This window comes from Anser brachyrhynchus, assembly GCF_964034855.1.
Source record: "Anser brachyrhynchus genome assembly, chromosome: 8".
NCBI classification, from domain to species: domain Eukaryota; kingdom Metazoa; phylum Chordata; class Aves; order Anseriformes; family Anatidae; genus Anser; species Anser brachyrhynchus.
Window position 1 is genome coordinate 22,445,335 of NC_137702.1, and position 26,480 is coordinate 22,471,814.

Genomic DNA, 26,480 nt, shown 5'->3' on the forward strand with positions numbered 1-26,480 from the left:
CCCCCAAAACCGTTCCCTTGCAGATGTCCTTTCTACCTCATTATACCTACTTCGTGTTTTCCAAGCATTTTTGACCACATTAATGATTAAAGCAAACCGGGATTCTTATTGGCAGCACAAATCACTTTTTCAAGATGACACCAGCACTTACAGTCTTATTACTGTCATTAACAAGATTATTATTATGACTTTGCCGTGCTCCCCCGTTCTAAAGAAAGCAATCCAAATACTCTGGCTTAAAGATATCCCAGCCTCGTTTTGCCTCTCTAACCAAAAAAGAGGTCGTGTCAGCCCTTCTAGGTAACAGAAGAGCACCTTTCTACGGATGTACTTAGTGTATTTTGGGTTATCCAGCCCAGTTCCCAGGCCTGTGCTTGTATTTGGGTGTCTCCGAGGTCGGCGGTGGTCTCCTGTCCTCTGCAGCCTTCGCTGGCTGGGTATGGAGCCAGGGGCTGTGGCGAGCCTTGCTCCCTGGCAGGGTGGCACTGGCACTGGGTGACACCTGGCCAGCCTCTGGGAGTAGCCCCAAGGAGCTGGAGGAGGTCCAGGGAACCGATCCCAGCATCTCGTTGAAGTTCCCAGCCACGGCGCCTTCCCTCCCTTTGCCGAGCTTCGGGGCGCCACCAGCCCCATCCATCTCGCAGGATGGGTTCTTGGCCGCCCCGCAACGAGATGCCGTGCGGTAAAGCAGGGAGCTGACAGGGTGTTTGTCACGGCTGGGCCCGTCCTCGCCAGCCTGGAGGTAGCTGGATGATAGGATACACAGGAGAGGACACATTGTTCCTCGTCTTGGCCGTTACGGCTTTACAAATGACTATTCCGAGCTTAGTTCCAAAATGGTGTCGTGGCTTTCGCTGCTGTCATCAATTGCCATCAACACTGCATTTAGCTGACATAATTACTTATTGTTACAATCAGTGCCCATTAGGTTAAAGCTAAATTACAGTCTCAGTCCTTGGGAACTGCCTATTACATCCATATGAATACGCAAAGTTCATCACTCATGATTAACGTTGCTACAGTGAATACAAAAGGAATTAGTGAGGACCTGTCACTTATTGTAAAGTGCTGCCAGATTATGGTATCAGAAATGATGTGTCAACTGTTAAAACTTAATAATCCATGCTGGAGCGCTGTATCTGATTATAACACCGATCAAAGGAGAGGCCTGATTGGCACCGGGAAACCCAGGCTGGGTGGCGATGGGACCGATAACCTACATGGGTCAGGAGTCCTGCACCGTGTGTTGGAGCTGCTCGCTTGGGGTTGGGACCCTGCTGGGGCACGTGGCTGCGAAGGGGACACGTGGCCACAGTGCTCGGGCACGTGGCTGAGCCGGGAGGCTGGGTACGGCTCCGGCTAACGGTGGAAATCCCTTGCTTCTTGCAGTGACAGGAACAGATCTCCCCACTCGTCATCACCCACGGAGGGCTCCTCGTTCGCTTGGGTTTTGCTGGACTCGTTTTCATAGGGGAAAAAAGCTGCATGAAGTGGTGTGTGTATAAATGTGTGCACGCGTGCATGAATTTAGAAAAAGTCCTACCTTTTTGTTTTGGCGTTACTCAAGGGGACCGTCTGATTTTTCTTTTCAAAAAGACTTTTGTTTTGAAACTTTTTTTTTTTGCATTTGTCTTTCACATTCTCAAGGCTGAAGAAAATGCTTTGCCTGACCTCAAATGCTATAACGCTGCTTCTTTTTTCTTTTAATATTTTTTCCTAAAAAGCTTCCTACAAGCAAACAACTGGGAGAAGGAGCGGCACCATTCTGGCTGAAGCACATGGGATTGAGAAGTATGGGTACCTGCAGATCTGCACCTAGCTCCTGATGCAAGTGGGGACTGAGCCATGGGACAGCGAGGCCCCTCCAGGTACACGGCGTTTTGCTCCTCGTCCAGCGGTGTGCCTGGAGCCACGACACAGGGAGGTGCTCCAGGGCGGGCAGGCGCTTCTGTAGGACCACCAAAGGGTTGTGAGTCTCTCACCAAAGTCAGCATGGTTGTTCCTCGCAGACCTGCATTTTCCTTTGTGGCTCCTGGCTGCAGATGTTTGCTGGTGGTCATGGCTTGATGTGCTGCTGAAAGCTGGCTGCCTCGCACTAGCATGCTTACACTCACCCGTAACCAGTTTGGGTTTCCTGACAGCGTTTTGCCTCGCCGCCAAAGAGTATTTAAAACTCATGAGGGCCTCTGGTCGAAGGCTTCTGGAAACTTTGCATGATTTCTGGCAAGCGTTTTGCCTTCTGCTGTTGCTGTCACGATGACAGAGCTCCTGTGGACAACAGAGGCGTGCTTGTCCTTCTGACACGGGGTGGTCCTCGGTAATGGGAGCAAGGTTTGTGGCTCCGTGGTGTGCCGGAGCTGAGATTGCCCATGTGTGCCCCAGGTAGTTTAACCTGGGAGCCGGGGAAGGGCTCGCTGCTCTGTAATCCCCAAATCTTCGCAGGATGTTTTAAAAGGGAGCTGCAGCACTTGCTGCTCAGCGATCAATGCTGGGGGGAAAAGCAGCCATGATTCCCTGCGAGCTTCTCCAGCACGGCGAGTTACCTCCTGCTCCTCTTAACTCCTCTGTGGGACTCCAGCACTGGTTTTGGTCTCCCAGAGGTTCATCTCTAGTCCTTTCAGCAGATATCTACCTAACACCCTCTCTACTGAAATGGGATGCGATGCAACCACCTGCTCTGGCACGGACCTAGTGCTGGTGCCCATCCAGCCTGTGTGCACCGAAACCGTCAAGAGCTGGGCTCAGATATCTCTGCAAGGAGCTGCACACCCACGGCAAAGCCACACAGGCCACAAAGAGCAAAGCTGCGAGGCCAGGTAGTTAACGTCAATGCTGCCACCGTGCTCGTGGCTGCTCCAGGCTGTGTGCCCAGCAGTGCCCACCACCAGCAGCTCTGCCCGAGAGCTCATCCGAGCATCCCCAGTGCTCACCCGAGCTGTGACCTTCTGTGCCATCTGCCACTGACAGTGTGAAGAAAACCCCTTGGTGTATTTGAAGGCATGTTTGCATCGTACATCCCCTTCCCTCTTCCGTTGTTTTTCCCAGACCTCCAGCCAGCCTCGTCTCTCTCCTCCAGATTTGCTCCAGTTGTGCTTCACCTCATTTGAGGAGCAGTGCCTTTTTTTTTACTAGTTCAAACCGCCTTTGCCTGTGGCCCAATGGGACCTGTGCTGCTCCCATCCTGCTCACTGCTTCCCGGTCAGCCCCCGTGCTCTGCAGCTGTTGGATGGCCAAGGGAAGAAACTTTACGTCTCTCTTGGAGAGCATCCTGGCTTTTGGTGATGACGTCTTCACTCTGCTCCCTGTCCTGCCTTACGCTAGGTACACGTGTGCTGATCTATGTGTATGTGGCATTGTGCCCATATTGTCCTCTGCGATGCACTAAGGAGCCTGGTAGCAGTACCAAGGGCCTAAAAAACTGTAGTAGGACTGAAGGTTTCAGATAAGCTTTATGTAGGTCCTCCACACTAGGACCTTCCTCTTTCAGTGTCTCTTAGGGTTTTTTCATCTTCAGTTGCCTAACAATGATGGCAAGAACTGGATTTCTTTCTTTCCTGCTGCAGCTCCAGCTAAGCAAATCTAACTAAACTAAAAACACTTGTTTGGGCTAAACTGCAAATGTTTTCTTAAAACGTCTTTGGTGTGAACTTGCAAACAAGATTTCCCAGGTCCAGCTCTGTTCTGGTTCAGCTGGTATATTTGATCTATGGAAAAAATATTAAAGCATTTACTTACTGTAGGCAAACAAAACTCTCTTTAGAGGACCTGAAATGCAATCTGTCATTTTCATTTCAAATCATTTGAAACGTCTCTATAATTTCAACCATAAAATGGAAAGTGTAACTGGCTAGTCACTGCTCCTTCTTAAGGCATTCAAATGAAACGTTGCATTTTTTTTATTTTCCTTCTAACTTTTCCCGTTTGTTGGCTCATTTGGAAGTCGGCAATTCCCTGAGATGAAGTTGCACAAAGTTGGCTGTTGCTGAATTTGCATTTTTCCCAGAAGAGAGGCAGAGACAGAGGGAAAAACGTCGCCGTGCTGCATCGCCAGGCACTGCGTCCCCCGTGGGCCTGCCCGCCCTCACCTCCTCCACCCGCCGGTGTCCTCGGTGGCGATCCCCCCCATCCCCGCTCGGACGCAGGATTGCAGCTCCGGCTCCTCTTCCCTGCGCATCATCAACATGTTGTTTCCAGGGTCATAAATTTGCACGGTGATGAGACACAACCAGATGTTAGGATACGTGAAGCGACTGGCGAAGCAGCCTGCCTGGCGCAGCCCCCGCCGCTGGAGTCCGCCGCCCGCTAATGAGAAGCAGGTCTCGCGCCTCGAGCTGGGCCAGGACAGACGGAGAGCATCCCCAGGAGCTGCCACCTCGACCCCCGGCCTGCTCTCGGTGCCCGGGGAACACCTCGGGGCTCTTTGGTGGCTCTTGGCTTCTGGCAGCCATCTGGAAAGCTGCTTTGGCCTGGCGCAGGGAGGGATGCGCAAGGCCGTGGTCCTCCTTGCTAGCAAGGAAGCCGGTTACAATGCCGTGTGGTGCTCTGTCGTGTAAAAATGCTTCTGAGACGCGGGTTTTGGATGGTCTGTGTGGCTGAATGGGTTGGGTTTTAACGGAGAGACCCATGGGGAGGTCGTAGCTCAGGATGCTGATCCTGTACCCGCTGCTGGGAACCTGTGTTGGCGTGAAATACTCGTTTCCACGTGGCTTCAGCCCCCGTGTCCTGAGGTACCCGTGTCCCCATGGGTGGGCAGGGGCTGGGGAGGGTGGCACTGCAAGGGAGTCCTGCAGGGAACGTGCGGTGGTCCGCAGGACAGCCGCAGCTTTTGGCCAGCATGTAGCAGATGCTACCCCTGTGATCCAGGCCCTCGTGGTGTTTTGGGGTACGCACTAAACATCTGGGGACGCACACCCTGATGACAGTCCCTGGTCACAGCCATCCTGTGAGTGCTTTCTCATCATGGTCTCTTTCTTCCACCACTGTCTTGGAAGTCCCTGGGGGTCCCTGCTGCCCCAGGGGCGAGGCTGAGCCCTGTGTGGGGCTGGCATGGCTCTGTTGTGGCATCAGGGCAGGCCTTGCATCACAGGGTGAGTTTAAGTCGATTAAGGTAATCCCATGTGGAGGTCTGGCCTCAGTGCCACTTCTCTGTCCCGTTGTCCTTCCCTGGACCACGCAGGCGGTGGTGGTACCTCCTCCTACACCTCCATGCATGCTCCCATCGCCTGGGGACGGGCAAGTGCATAGGTGTGTGCACGTGGGAGAGGAGACCCATCTGAAGGGGTGTGCTGGTACCAGACCTAAGGGCTAGATGCTGGCCAGGGTGTCCTGGGGGGCACTCCTTGCTCAGAGCAGCCTCCAACGTGGCAAAGAAGGAGACAGAGCTTGGGGTGTCCTTGGAGGGGACAAAACACTGCAGGGCACGTGGCCATGAGCATCCCTTCGAGCTGTGGTTCAATCCCGTTGGGATCTGGGGGACACGTCCCCCCCTGCAGTGACCCAAGAGGGAGGGCGAACACTTGTGGCTCTGCTCTCAGCATCCCACTCGCCCGGAGCTGAGCCCCCGAAGGGCTTCACCACCCTCCAGGAGAGCCTCCATCCTCCTCCTCGCTGCAAAGCCAGGAGAAACGAGGCCGTCAGCTCGCCGCCCCGAGCGTGTAAAGGGAAGGAGGGGACGGGGCCTTACAGGGGGTGAGGGGACCTCGGCCTCCCCGCCGAGCCTCCGCTCCTTTGTGCGGCGCAGGTTGGAGGGAGTTTGGGTTAAAAGGGGTTAACAGCTCTCTGCTGTAACACATGATTGGTCTTTATGAGGTTGAAACTCTTGTCTGTTTGAGGCCTACAGATGATGCTAAAGAGCACAATAATGACAGCAATTCAAAGCAATCTAATTATGCAAACGGGAGGCTAAACAATTTCATCATCCTTAAATTAGATTGTCCTAATGAGATAAAGACACCAATTAATCCTGAATTAATTTCAATAGCCTATTTCAGGCAAACACTTTAATATGCAAATGTAAATGAGAAACAAAGCCTACTGTAGAATGCCAGAGTTCAGAACCTCTCTCTGCACAGCTGCAGCGGGTGTAAATAGTGTCTAATGAGTTTGCATGGAAAGACACAACCGGTTGAAAACTGGAGCCTCCGTACAGCACAGCCGGTGCCTCAGGTACGCGGCGGTGCCGAGGCGGCAGGGGGACGGCCGGGCTGGCACCGGGGAGCCGCCGCGCACGGGGCACGGGACGGGAGCCGCCGCGGGACACGGGGCTTTAACGAGATGCTGGAGCCGAGTACCTGGCCGGTCGCCTTTCTAGGACACGGAGATGGTTTTAATTAGCTGGTGGATAATTGGTTTAAATTAGCCGGTTTGCTCTGCGCTCGCAAAGGTCTGCTCCCAGTTTTTCTCCCAGGCACTTGGCAGGGGAAAGGGTGAAGCCTGGGATGTAGGTTACGGGGAAGGCGGATGCCCTCCCTAGCGTCTCCCACCTTGCTCCCCGTCCGTAGCAAAGCACCACCAACATCTCCTTTGAGCCCTCCTGGAAGCAAGCACCTGCCCCGAGGGCCTGATCCTGAACTCAAACTTGTGCTTCCCTGTGAGTAGGAGCACGTGCTGGGGGTGCTGTGCAGAGGGCCACAAAGGCAGCTGTGGCACTGATGGTCACGCTGGGTTATTCCTCTGGCTGTGTCCCTTCTCCAGCAGGTCCCAGGAACATGCCTTGGAGGAAGTGTTAAAATAGCCCAGAAAAACCTATTCTGTCCCAGAATGAGCACCTTTTGGGTAATCTATGCCCTTCCTCCTCTAGGGCTGCTGTTGGAGGATAGCATGAACAGAAAGGCTTTGTGTCCTTCCAGAAAATACATGACAACCCTGGACATTCTTCCCCTTAAAAATGTCCATTCACTGTTTGAATTGTGCCAGGGTTTATCTCCAGCATCACCCCGTGGCAGCACGTGCTGCAGGCTCAGGAGGTGCGGTCCCTCTTGCCCTCCCACCAGCACCATTCGGTGACCTCCACCGAGGGAACATCTCACATCTTCCCTGTGTGCTGGAGGGAATTTGCTCTTTGTTTTGGCACCGTGTCATCATCCCACCGGGACATTTCATGGAGCAGGGAGGTTTGTGAATTTCCAGCCCAGAGCGAGGTCCTGCCTTGCTCACATCACCTCTTGCACGGACTTTAGGACCAAATAATGTCCCTGCGGTTTATTGTCCCCTCCTGCTTAGCTTTGGAGGGCTTTGTGAGTGGTGATTGGGAATTTCGGCACTTCTAGTGGGAAATCTTGGGTAAGCATCGCCTGTGCAGCGTGGGATTTCATCCGTGCTGGGTAGACAGCAAACATCCCTTCCCATTTCTGCGGCCTGAATGGGCACGGGGTTTATTGACGGATGAGTGGAGGCAGCGAAAGGGCTGACGGCCCGGAGCTCGCGGCGTGCCAGCAGACCTGGAGATCTATCATACATGTTTGTCCTTGGAAAAAAGACAATTGACTCTGTAAATTGCTTCATCTCTGGCACTCGGGGTACCAGCACCGCCTTTTCCTCTGGAGCCTGGGGGATTTTTTCCAAAGCCTTTGGTGCTGCCTGGGCTCTGTTCTCAGTGCCGTCGGCAGTGCGAGCTCTGGCTCAGCGGGCGCTGCCGTGCCGCGGACAGAGATGTGGGTGAGAGCTCGCTGCTCCCAAACCAGAGCAGGGCCATCCGACCGATGTCTAACCGGTGCTTCGGGGCGGAGGCGTGCCCAGGAGCTCGTGGAGATGATGCTTAGAGAGCCAGGGGTTACCGTGCCCCGGCGTGGGGATGGGCCGGGGGACCCGGGGGGGTGCTGTTAGCAGCCGCAAGCTGCGTCCAAAAGAGGATGACAGATCGCTGCCTCCGGCTGTGGTTTCCCGTTAATTAATACCAGGTCTGCGCATTACCCGCTCACCCCACGGGATGAGTTGGGTCTGAAGCGGGGGCGAGCAGCACCGGATCGCGCCATTGCCAAATCACCCGGCTCGTGCAATATGGTGCGCATCTGGCCGCCCGCCAGCGGCGGGAGCACAAAGCAATGCCTGATTCAGCAAAAAGCCTCCCCGGCCCCTTCGGAGATCTCGTGAAGCAGCAGAGTTTCTCTCTCCTCGCCGTTGCTCTCAGGCCGGGACTGGGCACCGTCAAATCGAATTAACCATCTCGGGGAGGCACGGCCACGGCCTCTCGTGTCAGCTTAAAGCCGTGGATGGGTCCAGAGTCCTCCTGACTCGCCATCCGGGCACGGGCTTCGTTGCCTGGATCCATCTGCTGCCGAAGCCCGGCGGTCCCCGGCGGATCCAAGCGTGCTCCTGAGCCCCGAAACAGGGATGCTCACTCATGCGTTGGCAAAAGGGCTCTAACAGTCAGCCAGGGGACTTGTAAAAACGCAACCATGGGGCCTCCTGTTTATTGCGCTCCCCGCGCTCTGCTCACACATTAAAAGGTGGTGCTTTTTTAGCTACCAGTGCCGCTGCCTGGCGAATCCAGCTGGTTTTCCTTCCCCCTCTGAAATCACGACGTCTGCAGCCAGATGTGCCCTCACCCCACTGGCGTGGGGGGAATCCGGGGTGGTTGGGGAAATAAAACCGCGCGGCACCGGCAGCGGGTCGGTTACTGATGAGCCGTCCAAGGCGCAGCGGAGAATCTGCATAAAATATTCCTCGTGGAGCTCGGGTAGCTGGTTCCAGCCCAGATAACAGGCTGACAGGCGCCGAGGAAGGATGCCTTTAACCTTCACAAAAGTGAGAGGACAGGAGAGAAATGAGCCAGGCAGCGGTGTCACGAAAATCACAGCCTCAGCGATTTGGATGCGTTTCGCTCTGCTGCAGAGTTTTGTGCGGCGGAGGGAAAATAAACAAAATGTTGGGAGGAAGCTGGCGGGCCAGGGGCATGGTTCTGCCGGGGCCATAAACATCCCCGGCCCCCATTGTGGAGAGCTTTGCTCCTGGTGGGCTTGGAGAGCTGGAGATGGCATTGCTGTGGGATGCCCCGTGGTGCACAGATGGGATTAGCAGGAGACCACGCAGCAGAGGTTGAGCACCTTCTTCAGGTGCCGCTGCTCACTGGTGTGAGATTTAAATTTGGGAGGACAACCATTTCTATCATGAAAAGCATCTCTGGAGGCACAGGGGGGTCCATGCATTGGGTAGTGTGCTTATGGTTCAACTTGTGGCAGCTGCCCAGCCTGCTCTGGATATGTCCCCATGGGAAGAAGCGGTGACAACTCACCTGGTGCAAAGAGGCTGGAAGGGACTGGGAGCACGGTGGCACATCTCAGCCCGTCCTCCGCCCCATGAGCTGCTGTGCAGCTCCCCAGCCTGAACGCTGAATGATTTGGAGAAATAAAGCAATATTTTCAGCTCCGGTTTTCAGTGGGGCTTTTCCTGCAGAGCCTGGAGGGACGGCATCTGGATGCCCCTGTCCAAGGGGCTCCCCACCAGCACCAGGCAGCGCTTCAGGGACATCTTGTGACACTCGGCGAGACCAAAAAAAAAGGAGAGGAGGGGATCGGCTCTTCATCTGGGATGGAAATCGAGCTGGTGAAAGGACGGATGTTTTCTCTTTTGCCTTGAGGTTAGAAAACAGCAGGAAATCCTTGCTTGAAGAAAAGGCACATGGCCACCAGTGTGACTCGTGCAGTCTCTGCCTCCTTGAAGTCAGCCTGGAAACAGAGTTTTGCGGTGGGTAGAATTTCACAGACTTTCCATGGTTGCTGGCTGCAGCCTTTCTCGTGCCTGGTTTGCAGCTAGCGCTGCATTTTTGCCATATTTCTGCTAGCTTGGGGGGCTGCGTTCATGCAACGGGTATCACGTAGCTGGGTGAAGCAAACACTGCCTTGTCTCATGGATGCAGCTTTCCATGGGACGAGACTGCCTGTGCGGGTGGCTTGGGGAACGCACCCACATGGGGAAGGCTTGGCTTCAGCCTCAGCTTTTGTCCCAGCACCCGACCCCACAAAGTCTTTGCAAAGCGAGCGCACCCCGCGCCAAGGACCCCCCGCAGAACTAACTTTGCCTTTCTTGTTTATTAATAAGCATCTTTGCCGAGTAACCAAGATGTATTGAGCTGGGACTCCCCGAGTGCGAGCAGCCAGAGATAGCTTTGACTTTTCCTTTTTTTAATTTACCTTGTGGGGCTGTGGGAAATGAGCAATCCTTCTGGCTGTCAATATTGCCAGCGGCGCCGCCGCCCCGGGACCGGTGTCAGCCTCGCGCCCACCCGGAGCTGGCACGGCCGGCGCGATGGGGACAGAGCCGGCGGGGCTCTTGCACCTCCCAGAAAAGGGCTTTTGCATCAGCTCTCCCCCCTTCCCACCTTGCCCGTGCAGATGTTTTCTTCTATTTCTTCTGCCCCGGCCCTTCTCTCTCCTTCCCCTTCCTTTGATGTGGGCTCAGCTACTTTGCAGGGTCTTTTTTGCATCTTGCAAAGGAAACCCTTGCTTTTGCAGCAAAGCAACACCCACAAAATGCTCCCGGGGCTAGGGGGCACCTGCTCTGACCCCCTCCTCTCCACCACCCATCATTTTCCCTCTCAATAACAGCCAGGGCTCTCAGGGTAGTTTTTGGGGTCACCTCACCCCAATCAGAGGTGTTTTCTCCTATGCTTTCAGGTCAGGGGAGAAGCAACCTGGGCTTCCAGGTGGCCAGGGAGGGTAGGGCATCATCTGCACCCTAATAAAGTGCTAAGGAAGTGATGTGGTGCAGCTGAGTGCGGTGTGGCTGGGAACAAGGAGACGCGGAGGAGATAAAAGGGGCTGGAGGGGAGCTTCTGGAGTCCTTTTGGGGGCAGAGGTGGCAACCTGAGGATGGCAGAGCTATGGGGACGCCTCTCCTGCTTGTGGTCCCAAACTGTGAGTAGGGTGCTGGGGCCAGCGGGTGCTGCTTGGTTGTGGGGTTGTGGTTGCTGGGTTGTTGGGGTGCTGCGTGGTTGTGGTGCAGCTTCCCATCTCTTTCCAATCCTCTGCTCTGCACCCAGCTGCAGGCAGCCACCCAGGCAAGCCTTGGTGCAGCTCCTGGGCACGGCCCAGGTGGCTTCGGGAGCATCCTCTGGTGGCCCCTCTGGGAGAAGAGAGCGTGTTTCGGGGTGTTGGGTAGCTCCTCATGGCTCTGAGGCCACCACAGCCAGTGGGAGGCTCCCTCCTGGTGCCGTTCCTCTCTGATACTTCCCATTTATCCACGGTGAGATGCTTCAGACCCAAACCATCTTAAGCGACCTCCAAAAGACAGTGATAAGTACCTTCCCCCGTCATTACGGCTCCATTTCATCACGGCGCTGATAGCAATAATGGCGCTCATAACCCCCATCATGTCCACTTAACGTGGGTCGTTTTCCGAAGTCGCTCGATGCCTCCTGACAGTCCGGCCGGGCGCTCCGCGGACATCGCTTAACCCCGGTGAGCCGGAGAGGAGCCCCGGCAGCCGAGAGGGGCCGGCACGGGGCGGGCAGGGGAAGGACATTGATTTTATGACAAGGGGCAAAGCCGGTGTCAGCGCGGGGACGTTTCAATTAGCGCTGGCGGGAGGGATCCTGGGCACGTAGAGAAGCTGCAGCCGCTTCGCCTGTAATTTATCTTTTTTTAACCGTGGTGAAAAATGAACCCCAAATTAGAATCCCCATTAACAATTAGCATAATCAAAGGAGACACGTTATAATTTCAGCAGAAAGGCGCTCGGTGATGGCACGGCAGCCAGGGATAATGACAGCCGGCGAGCGGTGGATGGCCGCTGCGGTGCCGCCTGCGCTCGCATGGCCCTGCCATTACCCTGCCCGCACAGCACCGTTCCCTCGCAGCCTCTCTGCAGGCTGGAAATTGCCCCCGAGCTGCTTTCAGTGCCAGAAGCATCTCCCTGACTCGCTCCTGCTTTCTCTGTGCCCACATGCTGTCCCTCTGCCTGGGGACTGCAGGCTGGCACCTGGAAAGGGAAAAGCGCCTGCCCAAAAAGCAAAGTCGCTCCAGTTTTGGCAAAGGAGCAGCGAGCTCACTTTCAGGTTAGCTTATCTGAATAATCACACAAGCGGAGCTACCCCAGGGTGCCAGGGAAGATGCAGAAATGCATCGCATCTGCGTGCACCGTGGCATCAAAGCCAGAGCTCTCCGAAAGGAGGTCGGTCTGGCACACCTTTGGGTGTGCAGGGGGTGGAGACGCGCTAAAAATGAACCGCTGCCGGAGTGACCCATTTGGTTTCAGAGCCAAAAGCTTGAGTTTTGAGGGCTTTTTTAGATCTGAGGTCGCTTTGGATTACGGTTTACGTAAGACAATGCGAACCTTGAAAGTGCTCGGCTGGAAGCAGAGCTGTCAGTTCTGCGCCAAAGGAGTGCTTTGATCAGCGGGGAAGGAAGTTTTGAGCTTTTCTCCGCTGAGGATCTCGAACTTGCTGGGGAGGCTCCCTCCGAATCTGGAGCAGAGTCAGGCGAGCGGCTCCCTGTGCCTCCAGCTGCAGGGGGGAAAATGCAGGAGCTGCTGGCCTCTGCCCCTGAGCCTCCCCAAATCTGGGGGCTCCCTGCTGAGAAGTGGGGCTGGGAGCATCTTCCTTTCCCCCTGCGTAGTTTGCTCCTTTGGCAGCTGGATCACAGGTTGGGGGGAGCAGGGTGATGCCGGGGTGCCCTGTGCATGGACGCCAGGGAGTGGGGATGAATACCTGTGTCCTGATGTAAGATGTGGCTGGTGGACCCGTGCACCCCTGGCACCGCCGGATTGCTTTAGGGAGCCTGGAAAACAGAAGAAGTTTTGCTGCCAGGGGGCTGACGGGTTAAATTTGTGGGTCTGTCACCACTGGAGGGAGAAGGGGAAAAAAAGAAGAGGTCTGCAGATGGAATAAGACCCAAATCCATCTTTCTCGGGGGATTTCGCCATCCTCCTGGCCCAAACCGGGCTGGGAGCGTGGCGCTGGGTGCCGGGAGCAGCTCGGGAAGGGGAGCGAGCGCCGTGTGTTTGCAGGGGGGGCCGGGATGCTCCTGCTCGAGCAGCCTGCTCCCCGCGGAAGGCAGTTACTGGCAATTTACAGCGTGTGCAGGGAAGTCCCCAGAAGAGGCTTTAAGAGTCGTTGAGCCAACGTGCAACTATATATCAGTTAATGAAGTTTAATAGCACCGGATAAGAACTGCACTGCGGCTCTGGGATCCTCCTGCGAGCGCGGTTATGGGCTAAGAAGAGAGGCAGGGAAAGCAGTCCCTCGCTCCTGCCCATATGTTGTTCCCTCCGCGCTTCGCAACTCGGCTGCCTTTAATCGCAAGGCAGTCCCACAGAGGTGATAACGGGAGCTGGCTGGCATCTCGTCTGCTCCTGCCGCATCAGCAGGAAGAGTCTTGGGCACTTCAGCAGAGTGAGTCAGGCCTTTCCCAAATTAGCTCCAAAATGGGCTTTTTTTCAACAGGAAGGCCCAGGGTGGAGCTTGCTGCTCTTCTGCTTCATTCCTCTGAAGGTCTTTCAGATTTGGAGGAAAGGAGCTTCTCTAAAAATCATTTTTCCCCCCTGAACGCATGTGCTCAGGACTGTACATCTCAGCTTCCCAGCCACAGGTTCGCTGATAGATTTTCACCAAATACTCCAATTTCCACACACACACACACACACAAAAAAATCAAACTGATGGAAATGTGAGTCCTGGAACATCAGTAAACCTGGGGTTGATGACGTAGGGGGAATGGGAGAGAAGGCAAACTGCAGAAGTGTTCCTCGGATGGCAAATCCTTTTCCTAGCTGCTGTCCTGGGTCCGTACCCCATTGCCCTGCCCATCAGATGCCACTCAGGATGCTTAAAATTTGGCAAAAGGGCTCCTGAGGCACGGGGGACAGCAGAGCTGTGCAGGAGAGAGCGTGTGTGCATCCCTTCCGCTCCTGCAGCCTCCAGGGATGTCTCCTCCATCACTTATCGTGGTGACACACCCCACATTTACACTCTCGTCCTTCTGCTCAGCATGGTGCTGGGCTTGTGGGTCCCAAAAGTGGCTTGGGGTGGAGCAGGGAAGAGTAAATCCTCCAGCTGGTGCCTGAGTAGTGACTTACCCTATTTGTGCAGCAACAAGCCTCCTGCTCCTGGCCACCCGAGCCTTGTGCCCTTATGGAGGTGGACCTGCTGGGTACGTGGCAGCTCCTTGGGAAACACCGGGCACCCCTGGGGCACCTCTGGCTGCGGTGTGGAGGGGCTTCGCAGCCTCTCCTGCGAGTCCCTATTTCCCTGCGGTGACGGGAAGGCCAGCGGCAGTCTTGGGGAAATCTTGACCCAGTTTTCTTGCCAGCGCCTGGAGGCAGCGCGTTTCAGGAGCGCCGCTGCGCCTCTGCCAAGCTCTGCTGGCGCTGGCAGGCGGCCGGCTCAGGGAAGCGCTGCGGGAATTTGTCCCGGGGAGGGCATCGCCTCTCCCTGCCTGGCCTCGGCTTTGGGAGGACGGAGCCCTTCTTAGGAGAAAGGCAACCTGAAATGCCCCTGTTAGGCTGTGGAAACTGGGGAGCAGCTGGTAACATGCTGGTACGGGAAGGGGACATGCTCTTGGGCACCCTCCAAGTTTGAATATCCCAAATAAATCCTACCTGACCCCATCCCTCTCCCGTTCTGCCCCTCCCTCTCCTTTCCCATTGCCAGCTCCCAGTAACCCGGGCCCAATAATTTGGTTGTAATAAAATGTGACTGCTGGGGCTATTTTTACGGAGCTGGCATTCATTTGCATGCCGGCTCCGTGTGGGGCCCCAGGCGATCTCTTTTCCTCTCCCTCCCCGCGCTCCCCCCACTTCCTCCACCCCGCTGGCATGGCTCTGATCAGAAGTGACAACAGAAACACAGCCGTATTTCCCGGAGATTTACCGAGTTAGATGATGAAAGCTCGGAGGAGCGGCAACAACGGGAAGGGGGACTCGAAGGGGAGCGGGGAGGAGGGGGGAAGTTCCTAAACTGATCATTTTCAAATGTCAGCTCCGCTCCCAGGGGCTCTCGGGGCGAAGCCGCTGTTCGTGGGAGCACTGTGGGACCGTCGAGGTGGGGATGGAGGAGGCCAGCTCCTCGTGCATCCCACCCCCGAGGGCTGCTCCGTGGGGTTTTGTCCTCCACTGGGTGCTGAGGCTGCCACCCACACCCTCGTGCCCCTCTGCCTCTGGGCGCAGCATCCCCCGAGCAGGATGGAGGGGAAGGGACGGGGTCCAGCTCCCTGCTGGCACCTCTCCTCCCACCCCACAGGTGCCAGCGATGCCATCGGGCTGTCCCAGCACTGGTGGGGATGAGCAAGACCCTCCCGTGCCGCGGGGTGCGTGGTCACCCCGTCCTCCCTGCCGTCCTCGCCCTCCCTCCCCTTTCTCTCTCTCCGTCCTCTCCGCAGCGCCGCTGTCAAGCCGCTTGATCACCTGCCAGCCCGTATTGATTTTTGCTTCCCAATCTCCAAGCTGGATGGAAGGAAAAGATTAAAAACAGTTTGTCAGTTTGAAGTTGAATAAGAATTCAGTGCGAGGGACATCTCGGGGGCTTGGGGGGGAAGAAGGGGTCAAGGCCAAGGGACGGCGCTGGGGGGAGTGTAACCCTCCTGCACCTTCCACCCTGGTGACGCTCCGTGGTGGCTGGATCCGGCACACCCACTGCGTGCTGATGGACCCCCAGGTGCCAGCAGGGTGCTGCCTTCACCCTTTTGGGCTGGGCATCCCGTGGAGGGTCCCCGATGTCCCCTTTTGGGGTGCCCTGGCTGCCTCTCGCTGCCCGGCCCCGGTGCTCCCGTCCCCACGTGTCCCCGCCGCCGGTGCCATTAGTATTCATGTGGTGGGGCTCCTGCTGTCCTTGTCAAGACTGAGTGGGCAGGCTAAGGAAATTTGCCCTTCAAAAAATGAGAATCATTTGAGTCAGGGAAGCTCTTCCCTCGTGCGTGTGGTTTCCTTGCCAGCCCGGGGGATGACGGATGGGTCGCAGTGATCCCTGCGCGGCAATAAGGGACCGTCGGGTTGCGATTCGGTCGTGGTGCTGGGTGCGAGCAGGAGCACAGATGAGGCTTGTGTGTGGTCTAGAGGCATGGTTGCGGTAATTTTGGGGTGTGTGACTGGGTGCTGGCCTGGGGTGCAACGCTATGTCGTGCCATGGGATGCTCAGATGCAAGAGCGGGTCTTGCAGTTGGTTCCTGCATGCCTGAGGTGCTGGCACAGCTGGGTTCGGGGGAAAGGTCCCCGGCTGATCCCCATGAGGTCGTGAGTCTCTGTCCTCCTGTGGGTGAGGCCTTCTCCTCCCTGCTCCCGTAAGGGAGGACAACAGAGCTACGGGCTCCCCTTCCTGCCGCGCTCATTGCTCACTGGTACCCAGTCAGGATCTGCTGAGATAGGTTTGTCTATGTAAAGAAAAATCAGGTGGCTGTACTCCCATTTATATCCACAGGTGTATTTCCCTACCTCAGCAATAGATGGTTACGTCCTCGGCCAGGGTAAGCCGGCAGAGCTCCTTCAGGGTTGGCAGCGCTGCGCTGGCTCGCGTCCAGAGGCGAGGACCTGCTCCTCCCAAGAACCAGAGCCGGGCACGTGGCTGGGAGGCCGAGGAGGAAAGCGAGGTGGCCTTGTGTGTGCGGGGCCTGGGAGGTCTGCGCTGCAGCGCCTGCCTCCGTCCTGGTGCCACGGGCATGGCGTTTTGGCCACGGCGGAGGCTGCGTCCTCCCCGCGGTGCCTGCTGGAGGACCTCCGTGTCCCGGTGGGCCGGGAGGGAGCAGCACCCCTGCGGGAGGTGGGGCGGCTGTGGTAGCGCTGCTGCGTGGATGGCAGAGGGAAGGGAGGCAGAGCCTCAGCTCCTGGCGTTGGTGCGGGGCAGCAGGCTGCTTTGCTTGGCCCCGTGCCTGCATCCACATCGCAGCCCTGGGGGGGAAGGTACCGCGGTGCAACGCTGCGTCAGGGAGGTCGATTTGTGCCCCCCCTGCTGCTGGGGACCCCTTGGTCCTGCACCCCCGTGGGGTGGGAGCCGTGGAGCAAGTCGAGCACGAGAGGCTTGCAGGGAAAGGTCACGGAGAGTTTTAGGTGGAAATGTCACTGCTGCTCCGTCAAAGGGGTAACGGAGCCGAGGCGTGGGGACCTGGTCTTATAGGAGTTTCACTCAAACGTGTGGCTGGTGCATGGGTGCTGCAGGGCCACCTCACCCCCCTGCCCGTAGGAGGTGCTCCTGCTGGTTCCACCAGCCCCAAACCTGGTGGGGGTTTGGGCACCTCCTGAGCAAAGGGGGACCCCGCGGACACCATACCAGTCGGGCACGTGCCTGGCTGTGAAAGGCCAGCTTTTCCCCCCAGACCTGATGGCCAGGCCGTGGAGCTGCCCCCTGTGCTGGCCAGCTCCGGAGCTGCCTCTGACTTCTCCCCAGCCTTAATTACTGAATTTCCATATCATCAATTCCCCGCGAGTCAGCACTTGACAGGGAAGGCTGTGGCTACTGTCCTTGCTGCTGCCATCAGAGAGCACCAGCTCTGTCCAGGGGACAGCTCTCCAAACGTTATTTTTATCTCTGTCTCATAAAGCCTGTTCTGTATAAATATATTTTAATTAATTAATAAATGGGACGTAATGAATCCTGGCAGGGTGACATTTGAGCAGAAAGCGAGGCTTTAACAGATCCTGACATGTGTTAGCTGGGAAAACACAACACAGCCGCGTGTGCACCACACACACGCGCGTTCCTTTGCTCGTCAGGACTGTTACAGGTTGCAGAGGGCCCCCCCTTTTTTTTTTTTTGAGGCAGGGGCAGTGAGAGCTGTGTGCAGCAAATGGGGGTGTGGAATAATCATATAGGTGGGCCTCTGGGTCACCTCTGTCCTGCGATGAGGAGGAGGAGGGAGGGGGTCGCTCCCTCTCAGCCTGGTGAGGTGTCTCCCAACAATAGGGTTTGCTGGAAATTTGCTGCCCAGTGGGCTCTGGGTGCCCCTGGTCCCGTGGATTTGCTGCTGCACAGAGGGCTCGGGTCAGGGACAATGTCTGGGGCGTGAGCCTCAGGCTCCTGCTAGCTCGTGGTCGGTCTCAGCCAGAAAGGTAGCTTCGTGGTGGTGTGTTTGTCTGGGCTGGTGGTGACACTGCATCCCTAAATGTATTCGTGTGAAAAGTGTTGTTTTAAGGAGGTTTGCTCCTTTGCACGCCAGTTCTGTGGGTCAAATCCAGAGCAGTGGTGTTACGAGCTGTGAGTGCTCCTTTCTGGTGGAGATTGCTGCTGCCTTAGGTCAAAACCACCTCTTGATACGGCCTTGGGTGCTGCGAGGGCTGGTGTTTGGTGATTTCCAGGTGGTGGTAGCTGCTTTCTATGGGTCTGCTCACAGGGGGGATGAAGCAGGGGTCTCTGCTCCTTCTGATGTGCCCAAGAGGTGGAGGTGCATCCATGCAGTGGGCCTGTGGTGGGCCTGGGGGCCCAAAGGAGCGAGGAAGGTGCTGTGACTGGCTACGGTGGTTTCTGACCTGACTTTGGTCCTGATGGGGAGAACATCTCAAGAGGTCCTGTGCTTGTGGAAAGCCGTGCAAGAGCTGGAACCTGGTGGGATGAAACGGAGTAGTGAAAATTTCACCTATTTCCTTCCAGTACCATCTGAAGGTTGCCCTTTGTGCGTGTAGCCAGTTGTAGGCCTGCTCTTCTGCAGCAGGGGTCCAGGGTTTGGTCCAGATGTGTCCTCCTCCTTCCCAAAGCCCATCGCTAGTCGTGTGTCAGGGTCTCGGTATATAAACCTGGAGGGTGAGTAGGGTGAGTGTCCAGCCCCAAACCTTACAAGTGATCTTCTCCATTCCCAAGTCCGGGAATGTGACCCCATGGCTCTGCCGTGCTGCGGCCCCAGGAGCTGGTCACGGATTTGTTATTAATCCCAGCCACACGTGCCTGAGACCACAACGCCACAGCTACATCTGGCAGTGCGTGTGAGGGGTGAGTCATGCAGGGTGGAAGCACTGCCCGAAGACCTATAAGCCTGACAGAGCCTTCCTCCGCTGCAAACAGCCTCCCGAGCCCTTGGCAGACCTGCCTCTTCCCGCAGATGCCCTCGGTTACTGCCTGGGATGGTGCCCGCTGGCTTTGCTTCCCTCTGCCAAAGCCCACTGGCTACCAGGGCCCCCAGTGGGGTCTGCTCAGATCTTCCCCTTCGAGATCTTCCCCTTCAGCTTCGTGATCCTGCTCCGTGGTGCAGGATCCCAGCTTTGTGCCCGCATCCTGACCTGCCTGCAGGGAATCTGGGGAGAACAGGGGAGGAAAGGACATAGCCAGGATGCTTTGACCCACTACGGTTGTGTGTGTATACATAAATGTTTTGCTTTTAGGGCTTGATCAAATAGGAAGGATGTGCTGTTTGCTGTCGAGCTCCAGTTGTGAGCTTTGGCTGCTGGAACAATGCAGGGAACAGATTCGAGGCTGGTGTCCGTGTGGGAGGGGTGGGTGGCTGGGGATTTCAGCGTTTTCCTCCGTGGAACGGGTCAGTGTTCCTCCCCTGTCCCTTGAGCAGCGAATAATATAGTGGTTGGCTCTGCTTCGCCCAGCAGGGTTATTGTCATCCTTGCTAAAGTTTGACATTTTACACTTTAACTAAGCGCAGCCTTAGGCAAGAAGCTGCTAAGAGACAGATTTCCTTATTAAAAGAAGATGTCACCAAAAGAGCAAGTCAACAAATACGCCACTGCCCAGAAACAGCCAGGGGAGCAGGGGGAGGCGAGGTGGGGACGTGGGGTGCCTTCGCCGCCGGGGTGTGCACGCAGCACCCATGGCAGCGGGGCTTTGGGGAGCCATCCCTGCTGCTGGCTGCCAGCTGCGGGGTGTTTGGGTGTCTGCGCGGAGGATTTCTGCGTCTGAAAACATTTTCAAGGGTTTTTCCTCAATATTGCGATCGCAAAATGCTAGACACAGAGGGCTGCAGGCAACTGCTCTTTTTTTCTTTTTCTTTTTTTTTAATCGGAGCGTGCCTGGTGATGTGCCTTTTCCCTGTGCTGCTGACAATGGGTTTTTGCTCCCCTTTATGGAGTTTAAGTGTAATACACTTAATGGCAGTTAGTGATGTCAGTGCTCTTTGGTATAGCAAATCTCTGGTGTGAGATAATCTTAGTTAATGATCAGCATAAAACAGATAGAGGTCAGTATTTTAGCGTGGCTATAAATCCCCCGTTTACCGCGATAGAGGTGGAAGGAGGCGATCCCATTAACCTTTCTGCTGTACTGATAGGGTGTGCGTCCCTCCACGGTCAGCCGGGGCGGAGGAGCATCCTTCGGCTCCCGGTCACCCCTGAGGCTCAGCTGGGGCTCCCTGGCTGCACCCTGCTGCTGCCAAACCCAGGCACCATGGGGAAGCCAAAGCCCCTGGGGCAGCTCCGAGCCGTGCACCAGATCACCAGTGGCTGGGTGGGTTTTGGGGAGGCAGCCCTGGGTTGCACCAGCTGGGAGTGTGCCGCGATGGCGTGGATGCTCTGATCCTGTAGTGGGGAGAGAGGTGGTGTGGAAGGGGGAAAAATAAAGTCAGTGGAGCATTGTGGTTAAGAATCAAACAATGTAAAAGTCAGGGAATAAAACATTTAAAGCTCCTACCGGAGCATTAAATGGGTGAAGGCTGTACTTGGGTAGCACTAGCCCTTTCCTCGAGGTGGTTTCATGGTTTGGCGATGCCTTCGGCACGAAACTTGCCACGGGGCTGCCGGGCTCGGGTTGGTTTGGGATGTGAAGGATTTGGGCAGAATGGCTCAGCTGATGCTGAGGATGAGAAGGGGAAAATCGGGCAGCAATATAAAAAAGCTGCTGTCTTTTGGTGCAGAAATATCTGCAGTGTCTGAGCTGGATTTGACATTTCATAGAGGTCCTGGCCTCAGGGAAGGGCATTTTTCTGAAAACCCCTCAAGATTTGGTCTGAAAAGGCTCGTGTGTGCTGCGTTGGAAGCGTTTTGGCAGGCAGCAGTGAAAGAAAAGCATCCTGGAGCAGCCCGTGTGCCTTCGACACACCCAGCCTGTGGGGCTGAACGTAGGCACCTGGGGAGGTTCGGCGAGGCCTCTTGCCCCTGGGATGGTTTCTCAACCGCACTTTTTAGCAGAAATCAGCAGGGCAGTGGTACACGGTGCGTCTCCGGAGGGGCTGCTCTGCTTCAGAAGAGCATCCGTGCTCCCAGGACCACCACGGGGTCAACAGGGAGGGTTTGGGGGAGCAACAGGTCCCCTGGAGCAGTGTCCTCTGGCAGAGCTTCCCTGCCTCCTCAGCCCTCCGTTCTCCTTCCAGCACCACTAACAGTGGGGATTTGTCTTGCAACACGCCTCGGAGACCCGGGGCTTCGCTGCCATTCAGGCCACACCTCGTCCCCGATGTCCTTGATTAGTTGCCTCGGTTGTAGGGTCGCACTAATTCGATCAGCGTTAGAAATCAGTGCGGAGCCGGAACCTTTTTCCCTGTCTTTCAACTGAATGGATAGAGAGGGCAGGAATAAAGGCTCCCTCGGGTTCTGGTTCATATGTCACCATGAAGTGCACTAATGAATCACTGGTCCCAGAGCACATTTGTGGCTTGTTACTAGCAGATAATCCTGCGCTGTGACCCAATTGCTACTTGGCTGCCCAAGAGGAGATCTTCCTCCAAGGCCCCGAGGAGCAAAGACAGGCTGGGCTGGAAGTCGCCGTCAGCTCTGGAGCTGAAGTGATGCGTTCATTAGGGAGCTTTTTTCATGGCTAGCATTTGCTTTTTTTTCCAACAGAGAAAGCTTGGAAAAACAGCCCCAAAAACTTGCTACCATGTTGCCCTGTTGCTGGAGGACAACCCCTCCAGCTTTTTGCTGGATGCCTCGTGCCTTCGGTCCCCCAGGTAAAGGCTCTGCAGGGCGAGCAAGTCCTCCAGCCTCCGGAAGGCCACTTGTTGGGGACTCCTCCGCTAAACCCAGAGGAGATGAAGGTGTGCAATGCCGAGATTTGCTAGACGGTGGGATAAGTGAATATTTTCTTCTCTAAGAAGCGTCTTTATGAGCATTTTCTCTGCACACAGCTGCTCGGTGAAGGGACTGTGCGGGTCAGGGAAGTCATCGGGAGTCAGCAAATACGAGCGCCCCTTATTTATTGGGAAGTTTATTTCCACATTAAATTTCCACTGACGAGGGTTTCATTAGGCCCACAAGGCTGGTATAACGGGGAGCTGGAGGAGTGCTTTCTGCAGCTCCAGAGCTAATTTCTTGTTCTGGTTTTTGGATTTCTTGTTGCTCGCGCGCTGGGGCTGCCGAGCGCACTGAGAGCAGCCTGTATTCAAGTCAGATTTTTTTTTATTTCCTGCATTTGAGCAGGCCAGAATTTATATTGCTCAGGTCTCCTTAAATTAGTCCGAGAGGATTTCATTTTACAGGCCTGCTTGACTGGGATCCTTTTGGCACGATGGTCTCAGCTTTGTATACAACTGAGATTCATATTTTATGTGTGTATAAAAATCCCAGCCATGAATCTAGCGGCTTAAAACTTCACCTTCATTCTTTACAGCTCAATTCAGAGCGCTCTGCACGCCTCCAGCCACTGGGTCTTGCAGGCGGCTGAGCTGAGGAAGAGGGCAGGAAATGGGGGAGATGGATCCGAGGGACCCCCTGGCTCTCCTTGTCCACAAAGTCCTTGAGAGAGCCCTGGAAGCCTGCAGTGGCAGCAGGTCTCCAGTTCATTACGATGCCTTCACCCAGGGCAAATCCTAATTCTGAACTGAGACTTGGGAGAGGTTCCTGGGATTTAGGGGTTCAGCAGCAAGCGAAGGCTCTGGGCAGCTGGGCTCCTGTGTGTCTGTTCCGGGTTACTGCGGACAAATCCATCTATGAGAGAGAAATGCAGGTTAAAATATTGGTGGGAAGTGTATTCAGAGGGGGCTGCTGGGCCCAGTTGCGTGCTGCACAAGGCTTCACCTTCATCTGCACGTGGGACTGGTCCTCTGCTCACCTGCAGGAGGAGATCTGTGGGCTTTTACCTCTGTACAACCACCCGTCCCCTTCCAAAACACTGTGCCACGGCGAGGTGTGAAAGAAATAAGCTTTGTCCTCATAGGGAACTCATGAAGAACTTCTGGAGCTGCTCTTCTATGTTGGTACTTGTAGCAAAGGGCTTTGATTGACCTGTTGATTGAAGGTGGGTGTAGGTGGTGCAGCAACGTGGATATCAGTCTGCAGGTGCCAAATTCAGGTCTGGGTCAGTTTGAACGACCTGCTTGGGAACAAAGAGGTTCTCTGCCATGGAGGGCTGGAAGATGAAGGTGTAGAGGATGTGGATGCGCTCCTGATTGCGTGGATCCACGTGGAGGGTGTCTCCAGCTCCCCCCAGCGTGAGCACCATGGTGGGGCCAGACCAGGCTGGCAGTCCACCTCTGGACTTAGGTGGCCAAATGGATGGGGAGCACCAGTGTGCCAGGTGTGAGAATGCCCATATTGCTTCTGCATGCAGACAGAAAGGATCCTGCAGGGTCTCGTGTGATAGCGATGCTCTGGGTCTGCCCCTGTATGGGATAATAGGGTGCTGTGGCAGTTCGCTGCACAGCTCTCGCTGCTAGGACCAGCGGAGATGTCCTCAGCAGTCGTTTTCCTAGAGGCTTTCTTCTTGGCTGAGACTTCCAGCAGGGTTCAGCGGAATAACATTTTGAAGAAGAAAGAATTTAAGAATATGGATGCACAAATGTTGGGTTTTACTCCAGGCTTCTTGGCAATACCTGCTCCACATTTGGTTGGCAAGCGTGCCCAGTGCAGCGCCGTCTTGCAGAGCTAGCGCAGCTTGGCTCGCTACGTGTGAATCCCCCCAGGCTCACGTCAGCCTCAGCAGATTCAACCTGGTCCTGAAAGAACCACAAAGGAAACTTGAAGGAGAGTTGAAAAGTGATGGGGAACAGGTCCCTGGCTTTGTACTGCTTGGCCATAGCAGGAGCATCGCTGCTGTGCGCTCTGCAGTGTGAATCTGAAGCACATCCAGCCCCGTGCGCTCCCTCCCCAGCCCATGTTTGGCTTTCCAGTGGTTGGGTTTTATCGAGCAGTTCTTTATTGGATTTATCATGCCAGTTGTTAAAGCTTCCAGCTGCTTAAATTTACTTTCTTGTTTTCTCATTTTCTCATCTGTCTTTTCTGTGTTCTTTACAACAAAATCCACACGGCCCTCTATATCATTAACTCCACGGGCGAGTTAATCAAATTTACTGTCAGGCACAGCTATAGCTGTTGGAATGTTTCTAATTTCTTTGGAGGGGGATATTGGGCTCATGAAGGATCAGTCGGTGCCTCCATTTCTGCTGGCTTCTCTGTAACTTGCCCTGCAGTTGCTGCAATTCCCCAGCGAGCTCAGGCGCTCCGGTTCCCACCAGCGTCTCATTCCTCCGTGCTGCTGGCTTGGTCTGAATCTTTGAGCTGGGAGCACTTCTGTGCTGCATGGTCCTCTCCTTGGGTTATCAGAGGGCTGCCCAAACTTACGCAGGGGCATTGGGATGTTCTGCCTTCTGCAGGACGTCCTTTGGGTGTAGAAAGAGGTTCTCAAGCCCTCGTGCCAGGCTGGTATTCTCCGTGCTCAGGTTGCATGGGGAGCATCGCTGAATAATCCCCACGGTGTCCTTGGGAAGAGGGCCACATCGCTGCCTTTGTGGATGCGTGGCAATAAAGACGTTTATGGGCTCTCCAGCCGTGTTTATAGGTCACAGTGGGATCCGGAGGCGGAACGGAGACTTGAGAGTCACGGGCGCCCGGCTGCTGCCTGCCTGCTCGCTGTTTGCTGCCCTCAGCCTCCAAAGGCGCCTCCTGGAGCAAGGACTTTGCTCGTTGCATCTCTGTTGAGGTCGTGGGCTTGTCACAGGTGAGGGCAGCCACCAGTGTGCCGTGGCCTCTAAGGAGAGCGTGGTTTGTCCATGGGGTGGCTGTAGCACCCTGGTGTCACCAGGGGTCCGGGACCAAGCCCCGAGCAACGTGCTGGGGTGGAGAGGGCTGCAGGGTGCCCTGGGGGTGGCATCTCTGTCCTGCGGGGGTTTTGGAGATGTGGCCTCGTGTGTGCAGGGGGTGGCCTGAGTGCCCTCTGGATCTGGGCACGGTGAGCAAGTGTGGAAACACACCACCACGTGTGCGCACACCAGGCGTGAGCCCCCGTGTCTCAGCACGTCTCGTGCACGTGTACAAACGCCACGAGTGTGCACGGCTGGGGTGCGAGGCTGTGCCTCCAAATAACCCTGCCCGTACGAGGGGTGGTGGGGAAGGGAGGAGCGGAGGAGGGCTGGGAGAGGGGCAGAGGAGGGCTGGGAGCAGGTGAAGGAACGGGAGGACGGAGGGAGGGGGAGCGAGGGAGGAGGGATGGGAGAGAAGTAAACAGGGCTGAAATTGCAGGTAAAAATAAAGCCGAAGAAGCCCAGGTGGAATTCATGCAAAGTCTCCTCATCAACACTGCGACTCCCTCCTGTCACGGGAACTGTCATCCGGGCTCGGCTCGTAATGAAAGGGAAAATATTTTATTCAGATTTATTAATTTGAAAATGAAGCCCGCCTGTCGAGAGGGGGACAGTTCTTCTCAATCTGTCATCGTTGAACCACACGCTCCTGACACCGGGATTCATTTGTCTTGTCGGCTCTGACAGTCGGATTCTCCCAGAGCTGTTCCTGGTGGATCGCCCTGGGATTTTAAACCGGATGAAACACATTCCGACAAGGAACAGCCTCTTTATTAATGCAAATTACACGAGGAGGCGAGAGCGCGAGGGAGGGGGAGAGGGAGGGAGGGTGACGCCAGCAGCCGCGCTGGTTCCTCTCCCCGTATCGCTCGTTTGTTATTTACATTTATTCGCCGGTTTTCGGGTTTAATAAAAGGAGACCGGGCTTTTCGGTGACGTTTATGGACGGAAGGTTTAAAAAAAAAAAAAAACAACAAAGGCACCATCACCACAAGTGTATGCAAAAATACATACCCATAAATATATATATATAGTATGTGAGCCAGCCCAGCTTGTGCTCGTGCGCAGGGAAAGGATGCTTGGCCCAAGACGAGGAGGTGCCTTCGGTGGCTGGCGCCGTCCCCCCGAGGTCCCCTTAGCTCGTCAGCATGGCATAAAACAAATGCCAGAGCCGGGAGTGTGGGGAGCCGGGATGTATGTGTCTAATGATGTCTCCGCAGTCTATAGGATGAATATTTAATAGCGCTTGTCAGCAAGATCTTATAGAGGGATTTCTTGCCTAAAATGCTCGTTAGCTTGTGTGATTTCCTCGGCGTTGGTGTTTATGGTGGCATCTGGCTGGTTTGTTGCCGTCCCCTGTGTTTGTCTCCCTAGGCTCCTTGTCCCCAGCCCCTAGGGCACGCACATTCCTGCCTTAGGGTCACCTTGCGGGTCCTGCGGCACAGCGGGGGGCTCAGAGCCTCGCCCCCAACTCCCACACCCTGCAAAACCTCTTCTGGAGAGACGTTCAGGCTTAGTTTGGAGGCTGCAAGTGATGGAGAATCTACCACGTCGTTAGGCAAATTGTTCTGCTGGTTAATTAGCTTCGCTGTTAATATGCTTGGAGCGATGAGAGCAGTAATTCACCTTAGGAAAAGGGATGTGCGGGGAGGGCTTGGAGAGGTGTGAAGGAAG

The 26,480-nt window shown here is 55.6% G+C and overlaps 1 protein-coding gene across 1 annotated transcript in view; it reads left to right on the forward strand.

Moving 5' to 3' along the window:
* The window catches only part of NUF2 (NUF2 component of NDC80 kinetochore complex), a 145,245-nt gene extending 119,461 nt beyond the window's left edge, over window positions 1–25,784 (forward strand). The window contains exons 35-37 of the mRNA XM_080602011.1: window positions 1,725–10,853; window positions 24,554–24,724; window positions 25,246–25,784. The gene's annotated coding sequence lies outside the window, so the exon portion shown is untranslated. The remainder of the gene's footprint in view (window positions 1–1,724; window positions 10,854–24,553; window positions 24,725–25,245) is intronic.
* The last annotated feature ends 696 nt before the right edge of the window (window positions 25,785–26,480 follow it).